Here is an 8,775-nt window from a genome sequence, read left to right as displayed (position 1 = left end):
GAGAGAGAGGAGAGAGAGAGAGAGAGAGAGAGAGAAGAGAGAGAGAGAGAGAGAGAGAGGGCACCTTTGTATGTGTTTGAGAGGGGGAGACGGTACACTTACATGTGTATATATATGTTTAATATATTATATATATACATATATTATATGCATATAAACATATTATATATACAATATCATATTATACACATATTATATATAGAATATCATATTATACAATAGCGTGTACGCGCTGTTTATAGGGAAACAAGCGCGTATGTGCTGCTTACACTATAGGTACCCCGTACGCGCTATTTAAACCATAAGTACCCCATATGTGCTTTTGACTGTTTAGGCTTGGAAATAGGTCTAGATGACAAAGCTACAATTTGGAAGTTTGATTTCCCTCCATTTCTCCCATTTTTGACGTGTTTTATTTTTATAAACTTGGTTTATCGACTTTGTCATCATCAGGTTTACACTTCATAAAGTGGGTATTTCTAAAATTGCCACCATATTTTCACCCATCTTCTGAGATTTCTAACCATATATTTTTTTTCAATTTGAACAACAATAACATATTATTATTGAATTTCTTTTACCAGTGTCTCCATAGTTCTCACAGACATAGGTGCACCATTTTTTGAATAAATTTTGATATACTTATCCAAATTTAAAAAACTTTATATATTATTGTATTGCACTTGATTCTTTACAATTTAAAAAAAATAAATTGTATTTTTGATTTGTTTAGTGCAACTTATGCTTCGCGCACGAACATGTACCTAATTTTCAGGATGTGCTCGATTGGAAAAATCATTAAAAAAAAATACTCAACAAAAAATTACAAAAAAATATACATCTTCTAGTGCTCACTCTTAACTATCTTTCTATCAAAGGATTTGTCAAAATACTAAATCTAACTATGACTTTTTTGATGCGCACGTTAGACACTATGTTATGTTTTTTAGAAAAAATCAGGGTCAATTTTTTGAGCGCGAAGGATTTGACCCCCTTAATATTATCCAATTTTGAAAAAGTTTAGTAGTTTGGAAACTAGATTCAGAGTACTACATTATTTGTTCTTTTATTATCTTCATATCTTGAGTGGATGACTTTCAAATTTTGTCTCCAAGTTCAGGTTCACCTGATTTCAGAAAAAAAAAGTGTCCACTTATACCCCCTTTTTGACCACCATATTTGTGCACTTACCCTTTGATATTGTTAAGGTAATAGCTTTGGTGAGTGAACTAAATTATTGGTCTTAGTTGTATATGGATGGTAAGGAATTTGTGCAAAGTTATAGAAAATGTTAAGTATTGAGAGGAAGTAATTAGACTCTAGGATTGTTTTAGTTATTACCTCACAAATTAATCAAAATTTAAGATTATATTAGTCATCACCCCTTCCAAAGAGACCATCAAATGATACTAATATGGATTCTGTTTAAGGTTTGTCAAGAAGTTAGAGAGAGAGGTCGATCCAATTTTTAGTACTTAATATATTTTATAAAATGACACATTACTTGTCATAAAATTAATGGTGTTGAAAAATACAACTAATTTAATTTTTAGAGAAATTGTGAGATTAGATGGATTACCTAAGAGTATTCTGTGATAGATTTGCTAAATTTGTTTGTTACTTTTGAGGAACAATATGAAAAAAATATGAATATTATTTTGAAGTTTAATTCAAATTATCACCCACTTAAAAAGCTATGAATAAATGCTGATGTAATTTAAAATAAGGTATTTAACAAGTGAAAAGACAAGTAGTTAAAACTTTAGTGCAAGATAAAATTTTCTAAAATAATTTAGTGAACACAACTATAGGAAAAACCATCATTTTAGATTTTGTATGATTTTTTTTTAAATAATTTAAAATTGAGAAAATTGATAGGAGAGCATTACATAAGTATAATAGCCAAAATAATTTGTTGCATGTGAAGAAGTATATCAAGAAGTTACGGAAAAGTTAAAAAAAAAGATTAATAAGAATAAGGAATATGTAGATCTAAAAGGAAACATAAAGGGTATGAAACTATAGATTTAACAAGGAATCTCTAGTAACTTGAGGAAAAATAAAATTAGTGCATGAAGATAATGAATAAAAAACCTTGCAATGCTTATTATATTGAATTATTTTAGATTTTTATGATTATCATAAAGAAAGTGTTAAAGGATTCGATACAAAAAATGATTAATTGTTAGACATACCAGAAGAACATGTTGAGAAGATAGACATAATCTTATAGAAGAGACTTGTGTAGGGTTAATGTTCATTTAAGATAATTTTGTAACTTTAGGCATAGTTTTGATCAGATAATAGTTCATGCAAAATAAATTCACCTAAAATGGCTTCTAGAAGCATAGTCATTTGAGTTCTAGTTGAAGCTGTTTATGTCCAACTAGTCACAAAAAATAGTAGATTATAAACTATATACTCGTGTCTTAAAACCTAAATGCAATTCTAGTTATGTATGTTTTAAATGAAACTATGTTGAATATACAATTTTACCTTTGATATTTTTACAAAATTGTTCTACGATATACATGATGCTTCTATTTTTGATAATATAATTAAATTTTAAAATCCATAATTTTGAACCACGTTTTTTTAGATTGTAAATATTTTCTTGAAAATCTAAAAATATCCTTATAATAAAAATCTCCTTTAACTAAACTATCACAATTAAAAAAATACATTCCAAATCATCCAAAAATCGTACTCTTACCATATCTTGAAAAATTATACATTAAGAAATAACAAGAAAAACCATGATCAATTATTTAAAAAAACATTTTTAATTAACTATAAAATTAGAAGTCTCCTTTTATATTCTTTCAAAGGATTATGATTACATACTCATTGATTTAAAAATTAAACTATAATCATTGCATCATGAAAATGGGTCAAAAAACTTTTTGGGGCTTTTTAGTCTGAAGCGACAGCTTTGATAGAATATAATATTATTAAGGCATGTTAAACGTGATTCCTCTAATATATAATCTCATTGGCCAAAGTGACAGTGCAAGATTTTATTTCTACCCAAAAAGTTGTGCCCATTGATAATTCATTTTGTACCTTTAGTTTTATGAGTTGGAAGTCACAATTTATTTATTTTTTTATCACTTACATAAGGCTCTTTGGGATGTGCATGGATCTTCACAATTCGTTCTCCAACAATCCAAAGGGATAACTATCAAATTTATATAATGATTTTGTTTACTTTTTCATATGGGAAGGATTCAATTAGCTTTCGCGTTTCAATAAATGTTCATTAGATTTCATAATTAAAAGTCTACTAAAAAATTATCTAGCGGGTCAATAGCTACTCACTAACTTATTATGTCGAGAGGCATCTACAATGACATCAAAATGTCTGTAAACAAAAATCCATTTTTGAAACAATTTGACAATGCAAATGACAGGTAAATGCATGAAATATGTCATGTTTCAGCTTTTGGGGAGGTGTTATTTTATTACTCCAAATAAAATAGAACCCTTGCCACTTGTCTACAGCTAGATTCATAGCTTTTCGCATGCAAGACTTTAATGGATTTGTATTCTTGATGTTTAGTATTTTAGAAGAACATTTATTTTACAGATGGTTCTCTTCTATTACTATAATAAGATATCTCTCGCCATATTTTACATATGTTTTATAAATATAGGTATACTAGTATCTAGTATTTGGAAAAAAAGGTTTAGTAATTGAATTAGTTGTGCAACTTATTGGTACCAATAGGGACGCTTATGCATAAGTATTGGAGTAGTTGTACAGATTTTGTGGTAGTTTAATCGAATGATTAACAGGGCAATAGAGAACATGTATTGGATGTCAAATCAAAATGACCACTTTTTGACCCTTGCACATAACGAGCCTACCGCGTTTGTCATAACTACTAAGAAGTCAAAATAATAGCTATAAGCACTCAACACATGATGAAGAAAACCAATTTTTTGGGTCAAAATCCAATATACCGCTAAGAAACTTAAGATAAATGAAATTAGCTACAATGACTATTAATACCCTTCCCCTATTACATTTAAATATTTAAATTAATATATTATCATTTATAAATAAACACAATCTTTAATAATGATAATGATGTTAATGTTAAAACTTTAAAAAAAAATATAGATGTATAATTGAACCATGGATCTTTGTAATTATGTGAATTCACATGTTTACATTTTATTGAATGTCTACTCAATCAATCATTAATATAATTCCAAATCTCAATTCTTATTTATATTTGAATTGAGTATTCGAATGAACATTATTATTGATGGACAAACAACATTTAATTGATTAACACTTTTCCTTTTTGTTTAGCACTTTATAAAAAAATATTTGATAAACACAAATATGTTCATTTTTAATGATTTGAAGTGCTAATTGCCCTTGAGCTCATTACCTATGTATAAAAAAGTCCCTTTCACATCTAAATATCTTCTCCTTATCACTCTTAGTCTTTTAACCATCTGGAACACTAACATGATATGGAACAAACCTTTGTAAGACCATATATGGTGACATTCCTCCCAATCAAAATTGAATTTTCCTCCCCAAACTCTTATGTTTTTAGAATAAAAACTCTAATCCATCTCCAATGTTAAAAAAAGGGTTGTTTGATTTTAATAAAAGGGTTTGATTTATCTCACATTTTCTTCTAATGTGTCCATTTCTTCAAGGAGGAGAGTGATAAGGATAGGAAAAATGATGCAAGTTTTACTATCAACGTTGCTTTATTTTTTTGTTTTATTCTTAGATGTTTAAATGCTTTTGTTTGTATTAGAAGAAATTTGTTGGAATGTCCTTTTGCTCGTTTGATAATGGTATGGAAAAGTTATGAATCCTTTTATTTATTTTCTTGATTTCATAGTGTTTTTAGATTTTATTTATAATGGTATGGAAAAGTTATGAATCCTTTTATTTATTTTCTTGATTTCATAGTGTTTTTAGATTTTATTTATTTTGAATATATAAATTAATGTAATTGTTTGAATAATTAAATCAATATAATTTTAGTTTGTTAAATATAATTTTTTTTTTTAAATATATGATTAAACAAATATAATATGACACAGTCAAGGTTAGAGGGTTCAGAATGGACTGTCTAATTTTGTAGCCTAGCTTACACAAAAACACAAACTTGAATATGAATAAGAATATAACTTTTATTAATATATGAGAATAATCACATGTCTATGGGCCTTCACATGTTCCATACATTCGGTCCATCGGTCCCACATGCAAACACACATGCCACCATGGGTTTATTGCAAAGAAATTACACATTAAAAGTCTTCTAGATCTACATTCCCCTAGCTACTACCTTCTAATTATTCCCTAGTTACTGATGATGATCTCCTATGCCACTTGATGTGCTTAAATATCATACCCCACCATTGGAAGTGGTCTATACTAGCTTCCCAGGTCCCAAGGTTGGTGTAATGTGTGCATGGGTTGCAAATGCTTGAAGAGGACCTAAATCTAAGTGTCAATAGGTGTGGGCATATTTGAGTGTTGTTCGACCCCATATCCACCTCTTGATTAGCTCAATATGCTCCGCAAGGCTAAACAAAGCTACACATGCTTCTAGATTGGGTCTGTCCTGAGTTCTTTTGAGACACTCTTGTGTTAAACCCTCGAGGTTATTTGAAAAGTGCACCTTGCACAGTACTTGATGTGCTCCAAATTGCCTCAATTTATTCTTAGAGACCCAAGTCGCATCTTCCACCAATTTGTTCTTCCATTTGGTTGAATATTCCTTGCACTCCTTGTTCTAGGTGCTATGTTTGGTGCAGTTATCCAATATCTGTTCAATCAATTTTGATGGTACTTGTGGTAGCTACTGTTATGAAGGTGCTTCTAAGTGATCCTCTTATGCTCCCTAAAATTGATAGAGATTTGAAATGTTGAAGATCGGTGAAATGTCCACGCCCTCTAGTAATTCTACTTCATAGGCATTTCTAGAGTCAAACTTCCAAATGATCTTGCAAGACCCAAAATTATCCATCTTCAGCTTATTGTATGGTCCTACCAGAAATATCTCCTTCTAAAGATACACCATGACTTCGTCACCAACTTCAAATTCCTTTTGTCTTTGCTTGGTGCCTACTTGCTCCTTGTACTAGTTATTCATGATCTCCAAGTGTTGCCTAACCTCTTTGTGGATGGTCTGTGTGTACTCTGCAAACTCCTCTGCCTCCACACTCTACTTACCTTGTGGGATATTGTCCCAGAGTTTGGTCACCCCTCTAGGATGCAATCCAATAATGATTTCAAATGGTGTTCTTTTGGTGCTCCGATTTATTGATTTGTTGAATGCAAACTCTTCTTGTGGCGAGATCACGACAAGATAAAGTCTCAGTTCCTGGTTTTATCTCCTACGAAGCATCTAAGTAAGTTTATTAAGCTCATGTTCACTACCTCAATCTGTCCATCAGTTTGTGGATGGAATGTTGAGATGAATTTTAGGTTTGTCTACATCTTCTTCCATAGTGTCCTCCAAAAGTATCTGGAAAACTTAATATTCTAATCTGAATAATTAGCTTTAGTATTCCATGCGGCCTCACCACTTCTCCAAAGAATAGGTCAACAATATGAATCCTATCACGAGTCTTCTTACAAGGAATGAAGTGTGCCATCTTGGAGAATCGATCCACCACCACAAATATGGAGTCATGACCCCTCTATGTTCTCAAAAATTCCAAAACAAAGTCCATATTGATATCCTCCCAAGGTCTTTTTGGAATCAAAAGAGGTTGGTACATTTAAGTATTTTGGCTCACTCCCTTAGCTACTTGACTAGTCCTACACTCTTGCACATACTTTTGGACATCTTTGTAGATCCGAGACCAAAAAAATCCTTCATTCACCAAATCCACTATTATGTCAATACCAAAATGCCCTAGCAATCCTTTGAAATGTTTCTCCTTAGTCTAATCCTCCCTCATTGAGCTCCTTGGTATACATAACTGATTTCCTTTGAACAACATGTCATTGTGGATGAAATAGTCTATCCACTTGCTTCTTGCTTCTATCCATTACTACTAGTTCTCCATGTGCCTTCGATGCCTCTATAAAGTTTGAATAATATTTATATAGGTGTTTCAACTCATCAAATCCCATTACAATCACTCTCATTTTTATCACTAAGTTCCTTCTTTTGCTCAGTGCGTCTATCATCCGATTTGATTTTTCGCTCCTATGTTAAAGGGTAAAGGTGTAACTTTGCATGAGCTCTACCCACCACATGTGTCTTTAATTTAACTTGCCTTGACTATTTAGGTACTGGAGTGCTTGGTGGTCAATGTACAATACAAATTATTTTGGTAATAAATAATGTCTCCATTTCTTTAGTGCTTGAATTATGGCACATAACCCTTGATCATATACTGAATACCTTCGTTGGGCATCATTCAACTTCTTACTTAAATAGGTAATTGGTCTCCATTCCTATCTCAAAACCATTCCAATAGCACTTCCATTGGTATCACAATCCACTTGAAAGACTGTTGAAACCTAGAAGGGTTAGTATCGAATTCTCTATCACCTTTTGCTTCAATATTCAAAACTCTTTTGTGCTCTAGATGTCCACTTGAATTCTTTCCAATCTCCTCTTATTGTCTTTGTCATATGTGCACAAATAGTACTAAATTTTCTAATTAATTTTTGGTAAAAACTTTACAATCAATGAAAAGATCTTACCTCTCTAATGTCTTCTGGTGTAGGTCATTCAACAATTGCTCTCACCTTCTCCAGATCCATCTTCAACCCTTCTGCAAAGATTACAAATCCTTGGTAAACTAGCTCATTCTTCATGAAATTGCATTCTTGATGTTGACCAACAACTTCTCCTCCCTCGACCATTGGAATACTTTCTTGATATGATGGATGTGTTCATCCCTCATTTTGCTAAAAATTAGAATTTCGTCCAAACAAACAATGAGAAACTTACCCAAAAAATCCTTCAATATTCCATTCATTAGTCGCATGAATGTGCTCGATGCATTAGTGAGTCCAAATGACATGACCAACCACTCATACAACCCCTCATTTATCTTGAGTGCAATCTTCCATTCATCTCCCTCCCAAATTATTATCTGATGGTATTTGCTCTTAAGATCAATCTTGGTGAAGTATCTTATACCACCCAAATAGTCCATTATGTCATCCATCCTTGGCAAAGGAAACTAATAATTTATTGTGATTTTGTTGACGACTCTTGAGTTAGTACAAATTCTCCATTGTCCACATTTGTTTAGTGCTAGGACAATAGGCACTACACATGGACTCAGGCTCTCCTAGATCAAACCCTTCTCAAACAATTCATGTACTTGTGTTGCTCAACTTTGCATTCTCTGTTGACGTCATCCAACGTTCCACCGCATTAGTAAAACTAGCTCCCGTGTTGGAGTATAAAGAACACTGAGAGGGGGGAGTTGATTCCGTGTTCTAAGAATTCTCAATAATTTTAATGAACTCAAATAACTTGTTTTGATTTGCTTGAATAACAATAAGAAGCAAACAATGAAAGTGAAATAATAGAAAATGAATCATACAACCACATAAGTTGACACAAGGAATTTCATGAGTGGAAAACCCTCTTGGAGAATAAAAACCACTCGTAAATTCCTCACTAGTTTAATCTGAAAAAATTATGTTTACAATGCCTCACTAGATGATTGATACGTCTCGCTGACAATACTATCTCACTGATAGATTTAAAATGCCTCATTGGCTATACATCATCACTTTTCAATAATTGTTTTTGTATTCACACA

The sequence above is a fragment of the Cryptomeria japonica genome, chromosome 6 (genome assembly GCF_030272615.1).
Source record: "Cryptomeria japonica chromosome 6, Sugi_1.0, whole genome shotgun sequence".
Taxonomy (NCBI): domain Eukaryota; kingdom Viridiplantae; phylum Streptophyta; class Pinopsida; order Cupressales; family Cupressaceae; genus Cryptomeria; species Cryptomeria japonica.
The sequence above is the reverse complement of the archived record's forward strand: the minus strand, read 5'-3'. Positions refer to the sequence as shown.